The sequence below is a fragment of the Ranitomeya imitator genome, chromosome 4, assembly GCF_032444005.1.
Source record: "Ranitomeya imitator isolate aRanImi1 chromosome 4, aRanImi1.pri, whole genome shotgun sequence".
Classification (NCBI taxonomy): domain Eukaryota; kingdom Metazoa; phylum Chordata; class Amphibia; order Anura; family Dendrobatidae; genus Ranitomeya; species Ranitomeya imitator.
The window spans coordinates 71648102-71672217 of NC_091285.1; the positions used below are offsets into that span (position 1 = coordinate 71648102).

General features: G+C 45.3%; 1 protein-coding gene across 5 annotated transcripts in view; it reads right to left on the minus strand.

The window, feature by feature from the left end:
- C4H5orf24 (chromosome 4 C5orf24 homolog) overlaps positions 1 to 24116 on the minus strand; it is an 83989-nt gene that overhangs the window by 25447 nt on the left and 34426 nt on the right. The window contains exon 2 of one of the 5 annotated variants that reach the window (XM_069763813.1): positions 16693 to 16825. The exons of the other annotated variants lie outside the window; for them this stretch is intronic. The gene's annotated coding sequence lies outside the window, so the exon portion shown is untranslated. The remainder of the gene's footprint in view (positions 1 to 16692; positions 16826 to 24116) is intronic. 5 annotated transcript variants of the gene reach the window in all.

Below are 24116 nucleotides of genomic sequence, written 5' to 3' on the forward strand. Positions count from 1 at the left end.
CAGTCCTGGTTCCAACAGTCCAAAAGAGTAAATAGCGGCTGACAGCACTCTATATCGGAGCGTCCGTTCACCATCCAGGGAACCGTCCCGGATCCAATGTAGTCAGAGAAACGTAGAAAGAACAGCGCTCCATCCGGGTGTAGAATTTCTTAGAACAAATTTATTAAAGCCATAATCAAGCAACGTTTCGACCGGTATACGGTCTTTGTCAAGCATAAAACACAACAGGGGCAGCCATCTTAAATAGCAAGGGTGCCACACAGTGCACCAATCACCATCGATCACCTCCCCCACATATAATACATAACATCTAGAAAAAACAGACATCAATATTCAATATCTACATGTATCACAAATGAACCATCTTATAATATAAAAAACACCACAAAACGCCGTACAGATGCAGAGTTACTCCCATATTCATCCTGGATTCATACGGTGTTCTTTCCTGTATATTCGTTTCCATAGGGACACTCAGCCAATCATAGGATCCGTTGTCGATGTGTCCATGTCTCCAGGAGCGATCAGCCAATAATATCCTCCGATCTATGCAGTCTCACAGAGGTCACCCAACCCAGCGCCAGTCATTGGGGCAATATCCTATCCAGGTCAATCAACTCACCAAACAGAGCGCATAGATCCGCGCAGCCGCACAGGCAATGAATAGGACACCGCTCACGGCCGTGACCGCGATCCGCCCACCACGCATACCGCGCGTGCGCACCACAGGCACCCAGAACCCAAGTGCCGCATGTATGCGCAGGCGCGCCACACCGATGTTCGGACACCGCCACAGATCCGGAGACGCCGCCCCCTCATATGTCCTGAGAGCGCAACGGCCACCAAGTATGCGGACCGCCAGCAGGAACATAGAAGGCACTAGTAGTGATGCGCTAACGCATCACTATCAGGGTGATCTACACACGAGTCCTCGATCTGTAAATCAAATACACAAAGCACAACCCACATATAGGACACTAAAAAAGCCCCCCTCATATATAACGATCAAAACAGAGGTAACATATGAACAACAATACCACAGACCATATGGAGAACCCCATCCGTCCCATCACATAAAAGCATCATACCAATAGATTTGCACGGCTACACATGTGAAAGAAACCACCAAACCATATAGACACTGAGGCAATCAAATAGCACAACGGAGACAGGAATAGCTATAAATATCCATTCATTCATATTTCTCACAAAGGAAATCCTTCCGATACTAGAAGATCCATCTCCATCACCCTATGATCGTCCCAGTGTCTACAAAATATAAATAAAATCAAAATGTCACCCCTAACCCTAATCCCAACCCTATTCCCAACCGTAAATGTAATCCAAACCCTAACTGTAACTTTAGCCCCAACCCAAACTGTAGCCTTAACCCTAGCCCTAACAAGAAAATGGAAATAAATACATTTTTTAATTTTTTTTTATTTTTCCCTAACTAAGGGGGTGATGAAGGGGGGTTTGATTTACTTTTATAGCGGGTTCTTTAGCGGATTTTTATGACTGGCAGCCGTCACACACTAAAAGACGCTTTTTATTGCAAAAAAATATTTTTTGCGTTACCACATTTTCAGAGTTATAATTTTTCCATATTTTGGTCCACAGAGTCATGTGAGGTCTTGTTTTTTGCGGGACGAGTTGACGTTTTCATTGGTAACATTTTCGGGCACGTGACATTTTTTGATCGCTTTTTATTCCGATTTTTGTGAGGCAGTATGACCAAAAAACAGCTATTTGTGAATTTGTTTTTGTTTTTTTCTTTTATACCGTTCCGCGTTTGGTAAAATTAATAAAGCAGTTTTATTCTTCGGGTCAGTACGATTACAGCGATATCTCATTTATATTTTTTTATGTTTTGGCGCTTTTATACAATAAAAACTATTTTATAGAAAAAATAATTACTTTTGCATCGCTTTAGTCTGAGGACTATAACTTTATTTTTTCACTGATGACGCTGTATGGTGGCTCATTTTTTTGCGGGACAAGATGGCGTTTTCAGCGGTATCATGGTTATTTATATCCGTCTTTTTGATCGCGTGCTATTCCACTTTTTGTTCGGCGGTATGATAATAAAGCGTTGTTTTTTGCCTCTGTTTTTATTTATTTATTTTTTACGGTGTTCACTGAAGGGGTTAACTAGTGGGACAGTTTTATAGGTTGGGTCGTTACGGACGCGGCAATACTAAATATGTGTACTTTTATTGTTTTTTTTTATTATTTAGATAAAGGAATGTATTTATTGGAACAATATTTTTATTTTTTTTATTTAGGAAATTTTTTTTTTTTTTTAACACGTTAATTTTTTTTTTTTTACTTTGCCCCAGGGGGGGACATCACAGTAAAGTGACAGATTGCTGATCTGACACTTTGATGTGCACGGTGTCAGATCAGCGATCACACAGGCACAGCAGGGAGGCTTCCCGGCGCCTGCTCTGAGCAGGCGCTTGTAAGCCACCTCCCTGCAGGACCCGGATACAGCCCCGCGGCCATTTTGGATCCGGGGCCTGCAGGGAGGAGACGCTCGGTACAAGGTGAGCACATCGCCTTGTACCGAGGGTCTCAGGGAAGCACGCAGGGAGCCCCCTCCCTGCGCGATGCTTCCCTATGCCCCCGGAACGCTGCAATCATGTTTGATCGCAATGTGCCGGGGGTTAATGTGCTGGGGCGGTCCGTGACTGCTCCTGGCACATAGTGCCGGATGTCAGCTGCGATAGTCAGCTAACACGCGGCCGATCGCTATGACATACTATCCTGTCCCTGGGAATTAAGTCCCAGGTCACCTTGACAGGATAGTACGTCAAATGGGATTAAGGGGTTAAACAAGGTTTTACTTATAAGAAAGAATCATTTGCGATCCTGTGCTGTGCGGTCTGTATATTCTATTTTGCACTTACAGACATATGCATTGGAAAACTCACATGCACCCACACATTATAAATATATATTTACACACACAGTGGCATGAAAAAGTTTGGGCACCCCTGCTCAAAATTATTGTTACTGTTAACAGTTAAACAAGTTAAAGATGAAATGATCTCTAAAAGGCCTAAAAGTTAAAGATGACATTTCCTTTGTATTTTAGACAAAAATGCTGTAGATTTTCATCTTTGCACTTAAAAAATTACAAAAAGGAAAATAGGTCAATGCAACAGTTTGGGTACCCTGCATGGTTAGTACCTAGTAGCACCCCTTTGCAAGTATCACAGCTTGTAAACACTTTTTGTAGGCAGCCAGGAGTGTTTCAATTCTTGATTTTCACCCTTCTTCCTTGGAAAATTCTTCCAGTTCTGTGAGATTCCTAGGTCGTGCCGCATGCGCTACTATTTTGATGTCTAGTCACAGATGTTCAATGATATTGAGATCAGGGGACTGTGAGGGCCATTGCAAAACCTTCAGCTTGCGCCTTTTGAGGTTGTATATTTTTTATTTTGATGTGTGTTTAGGATCATTATCCATTTGTAGAAGCCATCCTCTTTTCAACATCGGATTTTTTACAGATGGTGTTAGGTTTCTGTCAAGAATTTGTTGAAATTTAATTAAATCAATTATTCCCTCTAACCGTAAAATGTGCCACTGGCTGCAACACAACCCCAAAGCGATTCATCCACCCCCATGCTTAATGACTGGCCAGATGTTCTTTTCCTGAAATTTTCTGTACTTCCGATCATGCGCAGTGCACCTCTCTGAAGCCGAGACACCTGTACCCAGCTTCAGAGGATCAATAATGAGCGGGGAAGAAGCCACGCGCATGTATGACGTAAGTATGGTGCTTGCGATGTCCTCGGCGATTGTAAGTTATGTTATCACAACCACAGTGGCATGATAACATGCTTAGTGGGCTAACTAGTCCAGGGACACTAATGCCCCCTTGACTAGCCAAAGCCCTCATCTGCATATCATAAACAGAGTTTATAAATAGTTTTACTAAAGATCTGTTTATGTATGTAATATAACACAGGAACTGTTAGGCAGGGAATGGATTTATGCAGACTAAACTGCTGGTGGTTCTGGGGGCACAGGGGACCTGACAGGTTCCCTTTAACTTTAGACCTTTTAGAGATCATTTCATCTTGGACTTACTTAACTGTTCACAATAACAGGAATTTTGATCAGGGACGCTCAAAGTTCACATGCGTTTTTATGTGTGTGTATGTATATGTGTATATATATATATATATATATATATATATATATATATATATTCACAATCAAACTGGCTACTTTCACACATCAGTTTTTTGGTTTCAGGCAAATATAAAAAAAAGGACCCGTCGCAAATAGTGAAAAACTGATGCGCCGGATCCGTTTTTCTGCTGGATCCGGTTTTGTTTTTTTAACCGGGGATGAGAGAGAGAGAAAGAGAGAGAAACACCAGGATTGGCAAACTCGCCACTGGAACCCTGTGCTCTTCACAGATGAAAGCAGGTTCACACTGAGCACATGTGACAGATATGACAGAGTCTGGAGACGCCGTGGAGAGCGATCTGCTGCCTGCAACATCCTTCAGCATTACCAGTTTGGCAGTGGGTCAGTAATGGTGTGGGGTGGCATTTCTTTGTAGGGCCACACAGCCCTCCATGTGCTCGCCAGAGGTAGCCTGACTGCCATTAGGTACCGAGATGAGATCCTCAGACCCCTTGTGAGACCATATGCTGGTGCGGTTGGCCTGGGTTCCTCCTAATGCGAGACAACGCCAACCTCATTTGGCTGGAGTATGTCAGCAGCTCCTGCAAGATGAAGGCATGAAGCTATGGACTGGCCAGACAGTTCCCCAGACCTGAATCCCATTGAACACATCTGGGACATCATGTCTCGCACCATCCACCAACGTCACGTTGCACCACAGACTGTCCAGGAGTTGGGGAATGCTTTAGTCCAGGTCCGGGAGGAGATCCCTCAGGAGACCATCCACAGCCTCATCAGGAGCATGCCCAGGCATTGTAGGGAGATCATACAGGCATGTGGAGGCCACACACACTACTGAGCATCATTTCCTTGTATTGAGGCATTTACACTGAAGTTGGATCAGCCTGTAATTTGATTTTCCATTTTGATTTTGAGTATAATTCCAAATTCAGACTTCCATGGGATATTAATTTTGATTTAAATTGATCATTTCTATGTTTTATTGTTCTCAACACATGCCACTATCTACTATATAATTGTCTAAGGGTCACTTCCGTCTGTCTGTCCTTCGGTCACGGTTATTCATTCGCTGATTGGTCTCGCCAGCTGCCTGTCATGGCTGCCGGGACCAATCAGCGACGGGCACAGTCCAGAAAAAAATGGCCGCTCCCTACTCCCCACAGTCAGTGCCTGTCAGTCAGTGCCTGTCGCCCGCATACTCCCCTCCGGTCACTGCTAACACAGGGTTAATGCCAGTGGTAACGGACCGCGTTATGCCGCGGGTAACGCACTCCGTTACCGCCGCTATTAACCCTGTGTGTCCCCAACTTTTTACTATTGACGCTGCTTATGCAGCATCAATAGTAAAAAATGTAATGTTAAAAATAATTTAAAAAAAAATAAACCTGCTATACTCACCCTCTTTGGTCGCTCCCGCCGGCCACCATCTTCCGCTGCAGTTTCCGGTGGCAAAGATGGTATGGCAGAAGGACCTGCCATGACGTCACGGTCATGTGACCGCGACGTCATCACAGGCCCTGCGCGCCTGCGCTAGAAAGATGTTTATTTTTTATTTTTTCACCTGTGACAAACCTGGCTGGGCAATATACTACGTAGCTGGGCAATACACTACGTGGCTCTGTGCTGTATACTACTTCTCTGTGCAATATACTACAAGGCTCTGTGCTGTATGCTACGTCACTCGGCAATATACTATGTCACTGGGCAAAATATTACGTAGCTCTGGGCAATATACTACGTCACTCGGCAATATACTACGTCACTGGGCAAAATATTACGTAGCTCTGGGCAATATACTACGTGACTGGGCAATATACTACGTGGCTGGGCAATATACTACGTGGCTGGGCAATATACTACGTGGCTGGGCAATATACTACGTAGCTGGGCAATATACTACGTGGCTGGGCAATATACTACGTGGCTGGGCAATATACTACGTGACTGGGCAATATACTTTGTGGCTGGGCAATATACTTTGTGGCTGGGCAATATACTTTGTGGCTGGGCAATATACTACGTGGCTGGGCAATATACTACAAGGCTGGGCAATATACTATGTGGGCTGTGCAATATACTACGTGGCCTGTGCAATATACTATGTGGACATGCATATTCTAGAATACCCGATGTGTTAGAATCGGGCCACCATCTAGTGTAATGAATAAAGATTTGCAACTGGAATATTTAATTCATTGATATCTAGGATGTGGGATTTTAGTGTTCCCTTTATTATAATTATATATATATACACACACACACACACACAGAGTGGTGTTCAAAATTCCTGCATAGGATAAATTGATTGATTTTTCAAGTTTGAAACGTTTTCTGTCGAATATCTTCGATGCTAATATTATATTATATGGTTTTGTTCAGAATTTTGAGTTCTCTCCCTGTAATATTTTTAGCTTTTGAAGCAGTTTTGCCTGAAATTATTGCAACAATATGGGAATTGAAAGCAGAACTAAATATTGTACAGCTTCAGATCCAAAATTAGCCAATCACAGATGAGGTTCTTGTGACCAATCATAACCTGGATATGGCAGCCAATCACATCTGCTGCTTTGTTTGTTTTATCTGTTGGTCTATCTAGTGAATCATACTGTAGAGTTTTTTGATGGGAGCCTTCTGTCAGCGGAGGATCGTGTGCGAATTGTGGTGCTACATGAAGAGGGTTATACTGGCCCCCAGATCGCAAGGAAGGTCGGCTGTAATCAGAGTACAGTCGTAGAATTTTGCAGAAACATAAGCAGCTTGGAATTACCCAGGATAGGCCCAGATCTGGTCAGCCCAGAAAGTCAATTAAAGGTACCTTCACACTAAACAACTTCACAACGATAACGATAGCGATCCGTGACGTTGCAGCGTCCTGGCTAGCGATATCGTTGTGTTTGACACGCAGCAGCGATCAGGATCCTGCTGTGATGTCGTTGGCCGGAGCTAGAAGTCCAGAACTTTCTTTCGTCACTGGACTCCCTGCAGACATCGCTGAATCGGCGTGTGAGACCGATTCATCGATGTCTTCACTGGTAACTAGGGTAAACATCGGGTTACTAAGCGCAGGGCCGCGCTTAGTAACCCGATGTCTACCCTGGTTACCAGCGTAAAAGTAAAAAAAACAAAAAAAACAAACACTACATACTTACCTTCAGCTGTCTGTCCCCGGCGCTCTGCTTCTCTGCACTCCTCCTGCATCATGTGTCAGCACCGGTCAGCCGGAAAGCAGAGCAGTGACGTCACCGCTCTGCTTTCCGGCCGCTGTGCTCACAGTCAGTGCAGGAAGCAGAGCGCCGGGGACAGACAGCGGAAGGTACGTATGTAGTGTTTGTTTTTTTTACTTTTACGATGGTAACCAGGGTAAACATCGGGTTACTAGGAGCGGCCCTGCGCTTAGTAACCCGATGTTTACCCTGGTTACCGGGGACCTCGGCATCGTTGGTCGCTGGAGAGCTGTCTGTGTGACAACTCTCCAGCGACCAAACAGCGACGCTGCAGCGATCGACATCGTTGTCGGTATCGATCCAGCGTCGCTTAGTGTGAAGGTACCTTAAGGAAGGATAGAGCACTGATAAGAACATCCCTTGCCTACCGAAAGCTCACCTCTCAGCTTCTGCAAGAATGGCGAGAAAAGTGCAATATTGCGGTAGCATCGTCAGCTGTTAGGAAGAGATGTTTGGAAGCAGGATTGAGAGGGTGCAAGGCCCGAAAGAAGCCATTGATGACAGCCATACAAAGACAAAGGCGAAAACTGTGGGCATTGAAATATTTAAAATGGAGGAAGGAGGAGTGGGAAAGAGTGCTATTTAGTGATGAAAGCACTTTTTGCATTTTAGGAAATGATGGCAAGTGTTATGTGAGAAGGTTCCCACATGAAGAGAACAAGCCAGAGTGTTTGAGCTTCTCTGTGAAACATCCGATGAAAGTAATGGTCTGGGGCTGTATGACAGCCAATGGTGTTGGAAGGCTTCATATTGTGGAGGGTATGGTCAATGCAAAAAAATACATAGACATCCTTAATAAGAAAATGCTGCCTTCTGCTCAACACTCTGAATTAAATAAAAAATAATAAATCTTAAAAAGTAAAATTGAAGTACTTGAAAACATGGAGGCCGTGGAAAAATTTTCAAGAGAATGATCAAGTTTGATTCTGCCAAATATCTCCACTTTTAATCTATTGTGTTAGATATTTGCTCATTAATGCGAACATGTGTACTGTTGTTTTTTGCTTTTTATGGTTACCCCTGCTTATCCCCTCATCTTCATCTTTAGTCCCCCCTATCTGTCCAATTCCCCTTCCCCCTCTTCCCTTAACCCCTTCTGATCATCCCTCCCTCTCTCCTCCCTCCTATTCCGAAAGATGTTTTCTGGTTTAATTCTCCAACACTAATGTTTAAGTGCATTTACGAAGCATATGTATTGTTGCATTCTTGTTATTCTTATTCTCTAAATAAAGAATTAAAAAAAAAAAAAAAAAGTAAAATTTAAGTCTGTGTGAACTTGCATTGGAAGTTAATGGACTTAGAAACCTGTTCACCATTCTACACACTGTACTGGTGTAGGTATGGTTATGCTGTAAAAAAAAAAAAATTATCAAAAATGTGCATACCATAACAATTAGTGAGACCGCTAAGTCTTCTGGGTAATTTCGCAATGCATCTCTGGGAACTGAAGCTGGCGGCAGCTGCGCGCGCATCGGCGGACGACGGAAGGTGAGAATAGCAGGTTTTTTGTTTATTTATTACTAGCTATTGAACCCGTTCTACGCCCGGGTGGCGAGCATCTATATTGGTATATGGTCTCCATCCTGGTATGTGCTGCTCCATCCTGCGTCCCCATCCTGTCATGAGCTGCTCCATCCTGCGTCCCCATCTTGTCATGTGCTGCACCCATCCTGCGTCCCCATCCTGGTATGTGCTGCTCCATTCTGCGTCCCCATCCTGTCATGTGCTGCACCCATCCTGCGCCCCCATCCTGCCATGTGTTGCACTCATCCTGCGCCCCCATTCTGTCATGTGCTGCTCCCATCCTGCGCCCCCATTGTGACATGTGCTGCTCCCATCCTGCGCCCCCATTCTGACATGTGCTGCACCCATCCTGCGCCTCCATTCTGACATGTTCTGCACCCATCCTGCGCCTCCATTCTGTCATTTGCTGCTCCCATCCTGCACCCCCATCCTGCGCCCCCGTTCTGTCATGTGCTGCTCCCATCCTGCGCCCGTTCTGTCATGTGCTGCTCCCATCCTGCGCCCGTTCTGTCATGTGCTGCTTCCATCCTGCGCCCGTTCTGTCATGTGCTGCTCCCATCCTGCGCCCGTTCTGTCATGTGCTGCTCCCATCCTGAGCCACCATTCTTTAATTTGCTTCTCCCATCCATAAGCCCCATAAGCTGCTCCATTATGGTTGATGGCCCCCATAAGATGATCCATAGTGTATGCCCCCCGTACACTGCTCCATAAAGGTTTATGGCCCCCATAAGATGCTCCATAGTGTATGCCCCCCGTACACTGCTCCATTAAGGTTGATGGCCCCCATAAGATGCTCCATAGTGTATGCCTCCGTACACTGCTCCATAAAGGTTTATGGCCCCCATAAGACGCTCCAGTGTGTATGCCCCCGTACACTGCTCCATAAAGGTTTATGGCCCCCATAAGACGCTCCAGTGTGTATGCCCCCGTACACTGCTCCATAAAGGTTTATGGCCCCCATAAGACGCTCCAGTGTGTATGCCTCCGTACACTACTCCATAAAGGTTTATGGCCCCCATAAGATGCTCCATAATATATGCCCCCGTACACTGCTCCATTATGGTTGATGGCCCCATAAGATGCTCTATTGTATTATATGCCCCCATTAGATGCTCCATTGTATTATATGCCCCCATAAGATGCTCCATAGTGTATGCCCCATATGCTGCTGCCATATATATAAAAAAAAAAATACCATACTCACCTATGGTCGCTGGGCGCCGAGTGCTGGGGGCCTGAGCAGGCGGGGACACCGGCACTGTGGGGGTCAGGTGCCGGTAACACCGCTAGCTCAGGCCCCCAGCACTTGCTATTCTCACCTGTCTGTCCCGTTCCACCGCTGCGCGCCGACATCTTCCGGCTCCTCTGGCTGTGACTGTTCAGTCAGAGGGCGGCGCCAGCGCGCATTAAGCGCGTCATCGCGCCCTCTGAACTGTGAACGTCACAGCAGAGGACCCGGGAGATGGAGTCGCATTCAGCGCTGGAACGGGGGACAGGTGAATATACTCACCCTCCTGGCGGTCCCTGCTATCCGGTGGAGATCGCGGTGTGCGTTCAGTGTTTACGCATACCGCGATCTCCTGGGAGCGTCACTCTGTGGGGGCCAGACTGCGCCGGCGCTTGCGTTCAGCTAGTTACAGTGGGGCAAAAAAGTATTTAGTCAGTCAGCAATAGTGCAAGTTCCACCACTTAAAAAGATGAGAGGCGTCTGTAATTTACATCATAGGTAGACCTCAACTATGGGAGACAAACTGAGAGAAAAAAATCCAGAAAATCACATTGTCTGTTTTTTTAACATTTTATTTGCATATTATGGTGGAAAATAAGTATTTGGTCAGAAACAAACAATCAAGATTTCTGGCTCTCACAGACCTGTAACTTCTTCTTTAAGAGTCTCCTCTTTCCTCCACTCATTACCTGTAGTAATGGCACCTGTTTAAACTTGTTATCAGTATAAAAAGACACCTGTGCACACCCTCAAACAGTCTGACTCCAAACTCCACTATGGTGAAGACCAAAGAGCTGTCAAACGACACCAGAAACAAAATTGTAGCCCTGCACCAGGCTGGGAAGACTGAATCTGCAATAGCCAAACAGCTTGGAGTGAAGAAATCAACAGTGGGAGCAATAATTAGAAAATGGAAGACATACAAGACCACTGATAATCTCCCTCGATCTGGGGCTCCACGCAAAATCCCACCCCGTGGGGTCAGAATGATCACAAGAACGGTGAGCAAAAATCCCAGAACCACGCGGGGGGACCTAGTGAATGAACTGCAGAGAGCTGGGACCAATGTAACAAGGCCTACCATAAGTAACACACTACGCCACCATGGACTCAGATCCTGCAGTGCCAGACGTGTCCCACTGCTTAAGCCAGTACATGTCCGGGCCCGTCTGAAGTTTGCTAGAGAGCATTTGGATGATCCAGAGGAGTTTTGGGAGAATGTCCTATGGTCTGATGAAACCAAACTGGAACTGTTTGGTAGAAACACAACTTGTCGTGTTTGGAGGAAAAAGAATACTGAGTTGCATCCATCAAACACCATACCTACTGTAAAGCATGGTGGTGGAAACATCATGCTTTGGGGCTGTTTCTCTGCAAAGGGGCCAGGACGACTGATCCAGGTACATGAAAGAATGAATGGGGCCATGTATCGTGAGATTTTGAGTGCAAACCTCCTTCCATCAGCAAGGGCATTGAAGATGAAACGTGGCTGGGTCTTTCAACATGACAATGATCCAAAGCACACCGCCAGGGCAACGAAGGAGTGGCTTCGTAAGAAGCATTTCAAGGTCCTGGAGATGCCTAGCCAGTCTCCAGATCTCAACCCTATAGAAAACCTTTGGAGGGAGTTGAAAGTCCGTGTTGCCAAGCGAAAAGCCAAAAACATCACTGCTCTAGAGGAGATCTGCATGGAGGAATGGGCCAACATACCAACAACAGTGTGTGGCAACCTTGTGAAGACTTACAGAAAACGTTTGACCTCTGTCATTGCCAACAAAGGATATATTACAAAGTATTGAGATGAAATTTTGTTTCTGACCAAATACTTATTTTCCACCATAATATGCAAATAAAATGTTAAAAAAACAGACAATGTGATTTTCTGGATTTTTTTTTCTCAGTTTGTCTTCCATAGTTGAGGTCTACCTATGATGTAAATTACAGACGCCTCTCATCTTTTTAAGTGGTGGAACTTGCACTATTGCTGACTGACTAAATACTTTTTTGCCCCACTGTATATATATATATATAGATAAAATACACATTTTGATAGTACATACATATTACAATCTGACCATGAGGTGGACAGTCCTAGGTAAGTGTATTCTAGGGTTCAATATGTAATAACACTTCTGTGAAATATGCCATCTAATCCATATTCTCTGATTACTAGGGTCCAGTCATATGTGACAGTGACACTATAAAACAGGAGACAGAAAATAGTAGCATAAGCTCGTCTCCCAACAATACTTATCTGTCACCCCTACAGAATATACGGTATGTGGCATTGGAGCACTAGATCTATAGAGCAAAGAGCCCGACATATTATACTGGGAGGTTTGGCTTTTAAAACAAAAAATACAATAAAAGAGGATTTATAACACAGGATGATATACGGTACATATGATAGGAAGCAGCATGTTTTATTATTTAGGATAAGTAACATAGACCTAGAGAAAATTCACAGCAATAAATAGAATAAAGCTAATGGCTGCTCCTGCGACGATGTCTATCTGCTGTCCAGACTGCACTAAAATGGGAGTAGTGCTATGAAATATTAATGTGCCAGCAAAACACTTACTTTATGAATGTAATAATGGCAGCCTACGATAGCACTGGATGGCTCGCAGGAGGAATATTGGCCAGCACATGGAAGAAGAAAGCACTTCTATAAGGCTGCCGTCACACTAGCAGTATTTGGTCAGTATTTTACATCAGGATTTGTAAGCCAAAACCAGGAGTGGAACAATTAGAGGAAAAGTATAATAGAAACATATGCATCACTTCTGCATTTATCACCCACTCCTGGTTTTGGCTTACAAATACTGATGTAAAATACTGACCAAATACTGTAGTGACGGCAGCCTAACACAGGGAATGTCGGCATATTCTATCCCAACGTGTACGCACAAAGCGCCCGTCCTACCCCGCCATACTACTATGCACACAAAATCCCCATCCTACCCCGCCATACTACTATGCACACAAAATCCCCGTCCTACCTCGCCATACTACTATGCACACAAAATCCCCGTCCTCCCCGCCATACTACTATGCACACAAAATCCCCCTCCTCCCCGCCATACTACTATGCACACAAAATCCCTGTCCTCCCCGCCATACTACTATGCACACAAAATCCCCGTCCTACCTCGCCATACTACTATGCACACAAAATCCCCATCCTACCCCGCCATACTACTATGCACACAAAATCCCCGTCCTACCTCGCCATACTACTATGCACACAAAATCCCCGTCCTCCCCGCCATACTACTATGCACACAAAATCCCCATCCTACCCCGCCATACTACTATGCACACAAAATCCCCATCCTACCCCGCCATACTACTATGCACACAAAATCCCCGTCCTCCCCGCCACACTACTATGCACACAAAATCCCCATCCTACCCCGCCATACTACTATGCACACAAAATCCCCATCCTACCCCGCCATACTACTATGCACACAAAATCCCCGTCCTCCCCGCCATACTACTATGCACACAAAATCCCCGTCCTACCCCGCCATACTACTATGCACACAAAAATCCCCTTCCTACCCGCCATACTACTATGCACACAAAATCCCTATAAGGCTGCCGTCACACTAGCAGTATTTGGTCAGTATTTTACATCAGGATTTGTAAGCCAAAACCAGGAGTGGAACAATTAGAGGAAAAGTATAATAGAAACATATGCATCACTTCTGCATTTATCACCCACTCCTGGTCTTGGCTTACAAATACTGATGTAAAATACTGACCAAATACTGTAGTGACGGCAGCCTAACACAGGGAATGTCGGCATATTCTATCCCAACGTGTACGCACAAAGCGCCCGTCCTACCCCGCCATACTACTATGCACACAAAATCCCCATCCTACCCCGCCATACTACTATGCACACAAAATCCCCGTCCTACCTCGCCATACTACTATGCACACAAAATCCCCGTCCTCCCCGCCATACTACTATGCACACAAAATCCCCGTCCTCCCCGCCATACTACTATGCACACAAAATCCCTGTCCTCCCCGCCATACTACTATGCACACAAAATCCCCGTCCTACCCCGCCATACTACTATGCACACAAAATCCCCGTCCTACCCCGCCATACTACTATGCACACAAAATCCCCATCCTACCCCGCCATACTACTATACACACAAAATCCCCGTCCTCCCCGCCATACTACTATGTACACAAAATCCCCATCCTACCCCGCCATACTACTATACACACAAAATCCTACTGTGATGCCTCGGTATAAAAATACTCACTGCCCCCGTCTAGCATCTGTCTTTTATAATACTGATGTCTTCCCAGGGGACAGAGGGGATTACAGGCCCCTTGGACACTAGGGCTTAGATGCGACTGTCCTTCCAATTAAGACAAAAAAATAAATAAAATCTGAAAAAGCATGAATGAATGTTGATAAAAACAAGTTATAGAATTTACTAATACTAGTTCCAGTACGGTGTGTTGGGTGCGCCGGCTGAACACTGGGTATTTCTGCAGGTCCTGGGTTTCGCAGCTCCACTTCCAATCCTAGGCCTGACATACGAGAGAATTCCCAAGTCAGCAGTGTTGTGCGTGAAGGAAACTGACTCCTTTCAATAGCTGAACCAGCCTCCTTTAAGTGTCAAAGCCAATGCATTGCCAGACATGAAGGCTGGCTCAACTATTGAAATTAGCAGCCAGCCAGCTCCCTTCACATACAACACAAGATATGCTCTTTTGAGTTGGGCACAATACGTAAAGTAAAAACTGCCAAACTAGAGTGCTCTATGGCTACGTTCACATTTGCGTTGTGTGTTGTGTCGGCGACGCAACGCACAACGCATGCAAAACGCATGCAAAAACGCATGGTTTTGTGACGCATGCATCCATTTTTGGCTTGCTTTTGGACGCCAAAAAAATGCAACTTGCTGCGTTCTCTGTGCCCTGACGCTTGTGCCAAAAATGATGCATGCGTCACAAAACGCAAGACAACGCATGTCCATGCGCTCCCATGTTAAATATAGGGACGCATGACACATGCGTCGCCGCGGCTGCGCCCGACGGAACGCTAATGTGAATGCAGCCTATCAAGAGGGGGAAATCTAGCCGATACATGACCGCAGTTATGAATATCACATGTGACCACCCACTTGCATGGAAAAACAGGGGAATCATGACAGTGTGAGCAATGCCACAATTCGGTAGTCAGCAGGTGGAAAGAGTGAGTACAGCCTTTTATTCTAAGCCCAGAAAACCCCTGCAGACAGATAATTTACAGAAACATTCTATTTTCCAGAAAGCTGTGCAGTAAGCAATGACCATATAGCTGTCAGAGTATGCAACAAGTGCTGGGCAATACAGTATTGAGCAAACAGGATATGATCAAGACTAGGGGGTCGGCAAGCCAAACCTCCGACTCTTGACTCCTCACTGTCCATGACTCACAGCTCTGACTTCATAGCACTGGTCACTACTGAGCATGTATATAAAGTGCAGCACTGCCTCACTACTGAGCATGTACATAAAGTGCAGCACTGCCTCACTACTGAGCATGTACATAAAGTGCAGCACTGGCTCACTACTGAGCATGTATATAAAGTGCAGCACTGCCTCACTACTGAGCATGTACATAAAGTGCAGCACTGCCTCACTACTGAGCATGTACATAAAGTGCAGCACTGGCTCACTACTGAGCATGTATATAAAGTGCAGCACTGCCTCACTACTGAGCATGTACATAAAGTGCAGCACTGCCTCACTACTGAGCATGTACATAAAGTGCAGCACTGCCTCACTACTGAGCATGTACATAAAGTGCAGCACTGCCTCACTACTGAGCATGTACATAAAGTGCATCACTGGCTCACTACTGAGCATGTACATAAAGTGCAGCTCTGGCTCACTACTGAGCATGTACATAAAGTGCAGCACTGGCTCACTACTGAGCATGTACATAAAGTGCAGCTCTGGCTCACTACTGAGCATGTACATAAAGTGCAGCTCTGGCTCACTACTGAGCATGTACATAAAGTGCAGCACTGGCTCACTACTGAGCATGTACATAAAGTGCAGCTCTGGCTCACTACTGAGCATGTACATAAAGTGCAGCTCTGGCTCACTACTGAGCATGTACATAAAGTGCATCACAGGCTCACTACTGAGCATGTACATAAAGTGCAGCACTGGCTCACTACTGAGCATGTAAATAAAGTGCAGCACTGGCTCACTACTGAGCATGTATATAAAGTGCAGCACTGGCTCACTACTGAGCATGTAGATAAAGTGCAGCACTGAGAAATGGTCATCCGCCACATCCAGCGTCCACATCCCCACAACAGAGACACTCTGAACCTTCCATGACTGGTGTGTGGACAGCGAAAGCTTCAACACAGAAAGCTAACGGAGACATTGTGCCCCCTCACATATAGGCAGTATACTTATACCCAAGGGTTCTTATTTTGCCCCCACTTAGTATTCAACTATCAGGCACACTTGTCCAACTTGAGGCACCCCCTGACTAACAGTATCACCCCATCTTGAGTTTACCATATATATTTCTCTTCCCCAGATCTGCTCTTCTGTGTGCGGCTAGAAGTCACAATCTGGAGACCTTCTCTTCATAGATGGTTGCTGGATTTGGTGCCAATGATGAGTTTACTAGTCCTCCAGTAATAATCTCCTGCGGATAAAACAGTGATTTCATCAAGACTGCACTACTCAGTCCAATAAGTGACACATGACTGGAATCAGCGTCTCTGGTCACTACACATTATCCAGCTGTCAGATTAGTAGCAAAAATCTGCTGACAGATTCCCTTTACCCACTACAAGCCCAAGCTAGTGGTAAATGATAATGTAATACCCAACATCCAGCTTTACATTTTGTTGTATGCCTGCTTCCTATTCCAGTAAATTGCTACATGTATATCCAGCTTTACTGTGGGGAATTCATTTCAGTCTAAACCGATAAATGTCAATTCTACACGGCGAAAAACAACCTAGCTCCTGACTACATTGGGCTAGGTATTATAATTTAGCAGTCTTCATATGTTATTATGTTTCTCCAGAGACATGGACATGAATAGCGGTTTGCGCACTGGAAGAATAAAAATTAAATCACAAAAGTAGGAAAAAAATGAGCCCTTCACCTCTCCTAGATTTATATAAATCTGATTCCAGTATTATAGACCTCTGTATGAGGAAAGTATGTCACATAACTATACATAAATGTTAAAAAAAAAAATTGTTCACAACTTCATCCAGTGGATCAATGGGGCATTGGGGGGACGCCACCAGAACGAATGCATGCCACTGCACCATTCACAGTCTAAGGGACAGCCAGCGACAACATAGCACGGCATTGCTACTGGGTATTTCAGAGCCCTGATTTGGGATTAGTGTAGGTCCCAGGCCTGGAACCCCCCTGATCTGCAAGTTATCACCTTTATTTTGGATAGCGATATCACTTAATGTTGGGAATAACTAGTAATGGGCAAACCTGAACAGTAAAGTTCGGGGTCCAAATCGAACACCTACTGTCCGTCCACGGTCACAGATCCCGAACACGTCCTTCTCCAGTAAGCCCGTGTTACTGTTCGTGTTTCCCATGCTGTCATTGTGTGACCGTGTGAGAAACACCAGTGGCTTTGATCAGCGATAAGATCGTTACCACCACTCACAGAGCGGCGGTTCACATGCTGTCATCTGAGCCAGCAGCTCTTACTAGCGGTAAAAAGGTTACTGCAAGTCACAGGCATCGGCTGATGAGAGTACTACTCATCATCCTACACTTGCTCCCTCTGATAGCAGCAAGAGCAGGCAAGACTGATAAGAGTAGTCATCAGCTTGCGCCTGTCAAATAATTTTATATATTTTTTTTAAATGGCATGGATTCCCTTCTATAACCAGTGAAAGTAAAGCCGATAGCTGCAAGCTGTAACCCCCAGTCGTCAGCTTTATATTAGCTGGTTATCAAAAAATAGAGGGGTCCCCATGCTGTATTTTTTAATATTTAAATAATTTAAAAAACAACATGGGTTCCACCCATTTTTGACAACCAGCCAAGCTTAAACAGACAACTGGGAGATGGCATTCTCAGTCTGGGAATGAACAAATATACCCAGACATTCTTTATAAAAATCTGCTGCCATCTAACAAGATGATGATGATAAAACAAGGGTGGACATTTCAGCAAGACAGTGATCCCAAACACACAGCCAAGGAAACTCTGAACTCAGAGAAAGAAAACAAAGCTGCTAGAATGACCCAGCCAATCTAATAGAAAATTTATGGAAGGAACAGACTTTATAGGAGTCCATGCGACCTTCAGGATTTGAAGAGTACTTGTGTGGAAGAATGGGCCAAAATCACACCTGACCAATGTCTGCGACTAGTTTCTCCATACAGGAGGTGTCTTGAAGCCGTCACCACCAACAAAGGGTTTTGAACAAAGTATGAAATATATTTCAGTAAGCGTGTTCAATACTTTTCCCTGTGTCGTTTCTCATTATTACAGACTAGATGGTGGTCCAATTCTAACGCATCGGGTATTCTAGAATATGTATGTAGTTTATTAATGAAGTTTTCAGAATAATGCAATTTATACACAGGATTCGGCCGTCCCGCCACGACCTATTAGCAAAGCGTGGTTCAAATTCCGTGCCAATTTGCGGGCGGACTGCGCCTGTCGCTGATTGTTCGCGGCCGGGCGTGACCAATCAGTGAAGCCAGGGCTGGCTCCAGGTTTTTGAGGGCCCCAGGCGAAAGGAGTCTCAGTGGGCTCCCCTCTTTAACACCTACCACAATTCATGATGCACAGATACAGCAGAGAAATATAGCACAGCCAAGTAGCGTATAACACAGCCACGTAGTATATAACACAGCCATAGTATATAGCACAGCCCACGTAGTATGTTGCCCAGCCCACGTGGTATATTGCCCAGCCCACGTAGTACATTGCCCAGCCCACGTAGTATATAACACAGCCATAGTATATAGCACAGCCCACGTAGTATGTTGCCCAGCCCACGTAGTATATTGCCCAGCCCACGTAGTATATTGCCCAGCCCACGTAGTATATTGCCCAGCCCACGTAGTATATTGCCCAACCCACGTAGTATATTGCCCAGCCCACGTAGTATATAACACAGCCATAGTATATAGCACAGCCCACGTAGTATGTTGCCCAGCCCACGTGGTATATTGCCCAGCCCACGTGGTATATTGCCCAGCCAACGTAGTATATTGCCCAACCCACGTAGTATATTGCCCAGCCCACGTAGTATATAGCACAGACACGTAGTATATAGGAGACACGTAGTATATAGCAGACACATAGTATATAGCACAGACACGTAGTATATAGCACAGCCACGTAGTATATAGCACAGCCACGTAGTATATTGCACAGCCACGCAGTATATTGCACAACCACGTAGTATATAGCACAGCCACGTACTATATAGCAGAGACGTAGTACATAACACTGCCCATACAGTATATAACACAGGCCACGTAGTATATAGCACAGGGATGTAGTATATTGCCCAGCCACGTAATATATACCACAGTCACGTAGTATATAGCACAGCCCATATAGTATATAGCACAGAGATGTAGTATATAACACAGCCCACGCAATATCTAACACAACCCACGTAGTAAATAGCAATGTGGGCACCATATCCCTGTTAAAAAAAGAAAATAAAAATAGTTATATACTCACCCTCTGTCGGCCCCCCAGATCCAGCTGAGGTGTTTACCGATGCTTCTCGCAACGCTCCGGTCCCAAGAGTGCATTGCGGTGACCGCTATGTCATCATGTTGCGAGACCGCAATGCATGGACCGGTCACCAGAGTGTCGCGAGGAGCGAGAAAGGCCTCGGCTGGATCCGGGGGCCTATGGAAGGTGAGTATATAATGATTTTTTATTTTTTTTATTAATTTTTAACATTAGATCTTTTTTACTATTGATGCCGCATAGGCAGCATCAATAGTAAAAAGTTAGTCACACAGGGTTAATAGCAGTGTTAACTGAGTGTTACACCTCGGCATAAAGCGGTCCGTTAACGCTGCCATTAACCCTATGTGAGCGCTGACTGGGGGGGGGGGAAGAGAGTATGGAGCGGGCAGTGACGGCAGGGGAGTAGGGAGCGGCCACTCTGCCGTCGCCGATTGGTCACTGCAAAAAGTCCACGACCAATCAGCGACTTGGGATTTCCGTGACAGAAAGAAAGACAGACAGACAGAAAGACGGAAGTGACCCTTAGACAATTATATAGTAGACTAGATGGTGGCCCGATTCTAACGCATCGGGTATTCTAGAATATGCATGTCCACGCAGCCACGTAGTATATTGCCCAGCCACGTAGTATATTGCCCAGCCACGTACTATATTGCCCAGCCACGTACTATATTACCCAGCCACGTACTATATTGCCCAGCCACGTACTATATTGCCCAGCCACATAGTATATTGCCCAGCCACATAGTATATTGCCCAGCCACATAGTATATTGCCCAGTCACGTATTGCTCAGCCACATAGTATATAGCACAGCCCACGTAGTACGGTATATTGCCCAGTCACATAGTATATTGTCCAGCACAGAGCCACGTAGTATAGAGACTTAAAAAAATAAAAATAAACATATACTCACCTATAGCCCGTTGAAGTCCTGCTATACTCACCCTCCGCCGCCTTTCCTGCTCCTCGCCACGCTCCTGGGACCGCTCCATTGCAAGCAGCAGCTTCCAGTGGTCGCAGGGCTGGTGTGAGCAGGACCTATGATGACATCGCGGTCACATGATCGTGACGTCACGGCAGGTCCTTGCCGCACACCAGCCTTGGCACCGGAAGCTGCCGCTTGCAATGGAGCGATCCCAGGAGCGTGGCGAGGAGCAGGAAAGGTGGCGGAGGGTGAGTATAGCAGTTTTTTTTTTTTTATTATTATTATTTTTAACATGACCTATTTTTACTATTGATGCTGCGTAGGCAGCATCAATAGTAAATAGTTGGGGACACACAGGGTTAATAGCAGCAGTAACGGAGTGCGTTACACCGCAGGCCGTTACCGCTGCCATTAACCCTGTGTGAGCGGTGAGTGGAGGGGATTACGGAGCGGGCGCCGGGCAGTGAGTGCAGGGGAGTAGGGGAGGGACTAATCGGACTGTGGCCATCGCTGATTGGTCGCGGCAGCCATGACAGGCAGCTGCCGAGACCAATCAGCAAACGAATAACCGTGACAGAAGGACAGACAGACAGACAGAAGTGACCCTTAGACAATTATGTATATAGATAAGTTCATTTCTGGAAATCTATGCTTTGATTTCTTTGCCTGTGTGGATTGGATAGGTTGATACCAACATATGGTGAGAATTTCATGTCAATAGCACCTTATTTCACCAGCTGTAAATGTGCCTGCTGAATGAGCTGTTTATTTGCTGTGATACCTTTATGCACAGAAGAGGATGTTTCAGTTTTCAATCCCTTAGTTTTATAAAACTGCAATTGGCACCAAACCACGTAGGCTGTGTGAACGCTGCATAATGCCGACTATCGAGCATGACTCCCTACACAGCTTTCCAATATATATCGACTAGATATGCAATGCCATACAGATCCGATCCAAGGGTGCAGCATTGTAGAATAAAGAACTGTATTATTTCAACTGTGCCTAATAAAACCCAGCAGGCCTGAACCAGCGACAGTATAATCACGTGAACAGTAATGTGATCCTCACCATGTATACAGGATGTGGCTGTATATATAGCGATGCCAGAGTATTTACATAAAGGGGTTAAACACATGTAACAAAACTGCAGGATAAATCCCTTACAGAGATGTGCTGCACATTATTCCTCCACGCTGCTGCACGATCACAACGCACACGGACCCTGATATTATTACATGTGGTCGTATTTCCTGTGCTTCGCTCAAACATTATTTCTGGGGAACATTCCACCTTCAGCTTTGGTTTTATGTGCTTATTTCCTGAGAAACGCTTTTCCCTTCCAGTTGATTTTTTTATTGCAGTTCTGCTGTACATTTCACCCTCCATTGTAAATCTAACACAAAGGGAAGAATGACATAATATTGGGGAAAGCAGATGCAGAGCCATAGTAAGTGTGGATCAAAGGGGCATAACGTGTCAAAGCATTCAGGGGAGGAATCCACATACATAACCTCTGCTGTGAAAATGTAGATCTCCAGACTACAGAGGCAAATATGCACATTGCCTCTACAGAGAGGAAGAGGGCTTGAACTCTATAGCGCCACCTGTTGGAAGCAGCGATCCTACAAGTCACCACTTACCCTTTAACAAGCCCTGAAATGAGACTTAGAACAAAAACCAAATCAGAATCTCTATTTGCAGATACTGTGTTTCGGGGTATTGCCCCTCATCAGTGCAACGTATGCAAACTGATTTGGCTAGGCAAGAGGTCCTATGAAGAAAAGGCGGCAAATATCATTATCTACACATTGCAGAGGGTCAAAATTATCCATCACCCAGGACAGAGATCCATCTGGTGCAACTACTAGAAATGCGACATGCTTGGCGTACCCACCCTCGGATCCCACTTTACTAGTTTGTTGCCAGAGCAACTGTTAGGCTGTGTGCCCACGTTCAGGATTTTTCGCGTTTTTTTCGCTATACATTAAGCAACCTATTATTAGAATGCAATATGCAATTTTTGTGCACATGCTGCGTTTTTTTCCCGCGGCGGAATCGCATTCCGGAAAAAAACGCAGCATGTTCATTCTTTGTGCGGAATCGCGGGGATTCCGCACACATAGGAATGCATTGATCCACTTACTTTCCGCATGTGGCTATGCCCAACATGCGGGAAGTAAGCGGATCATGTGCGGTTGGTACCCAGGGTGGAAGAGATGAGACTCTCCTCCAGGCCCAGGGAACCATATACCTGTAAAAAAAAAAAAAAGAATTAAAATAAAAAATCATGATATTCTCACCTTCCGGTGGCCCTGGCAGCCTTCCCGCTCCTTGCGATGCTCCCGTTCCCAAGGATGCTTTGCGGCAATGACCTGTGATGACGTAGCGGTCTCGAGAGATGCTACGTTATCTGGGGTCATTGTCGCGAGGCATCACTGGTAACGGGAGCATCACGAGGAGCGGGAGGGTGAGAATATCACGATTTTTTATTTTTTTAAATTATTTTTTAACATTATATTTTTTTACTATTGATGCTGCATAGGCCGCATCAATAGTAAAAAGTTGGTCACAGTTGTCAAACACTATGTTTGACAAGTGTGACCAGCCTGTCAATCAGTTTTCCAAGCAATGCTACAGATCGCTTGGAAAACGCTAGTGTTTAGCGGGAAAACGCATGCCAATTTCTGCATGTGATATACCCGCGGCACAGTTGCGGAATTGCCGCGGAAATTTCCGTGGCAATTCCGGACGTGTGCACATAGCCTAAGGGGGAGTTACTAAGACTGACAATTCATAAGTATACTTTACGAGCCCACTAGAGTAACAACAAGGCTCTTCATGAATTTGGGGTGTCTTTGTCCAAACAACGCAAACTGAAATCTACTCCACCTATGACGCGGACCTCCGGTTTATTAGTTTGTACCAATAGGTGTCCTGAAAGCCCCTGCTCATCACATCAGGAGATCCGGGCACAATTAACCCTTCTATTTCGGTTTTGCCATTTAGTATTCGCCTTCCTGCCATTCTTCAGTATACCGATTACACTACGCTTCTCTCGTGTCTCCATTTCTAGGGCTCATCGTCCCTTCATCGCTGTAGTACATTAGACAGAGGCCTGGAGATAAGAGGAATTGGTGCACATCACAGGACACTAATGGACTCTACATACAGTGGGGGAAATAAGTATTTGATCCCTTGCTGATTTTGTAAGTTTACCCACTGACAAACACATGAACAGGCTATAAATTTAAGGGTAGGTTAATAGTAGGTTAATTTTAACACAGAGATAGAATATCGAA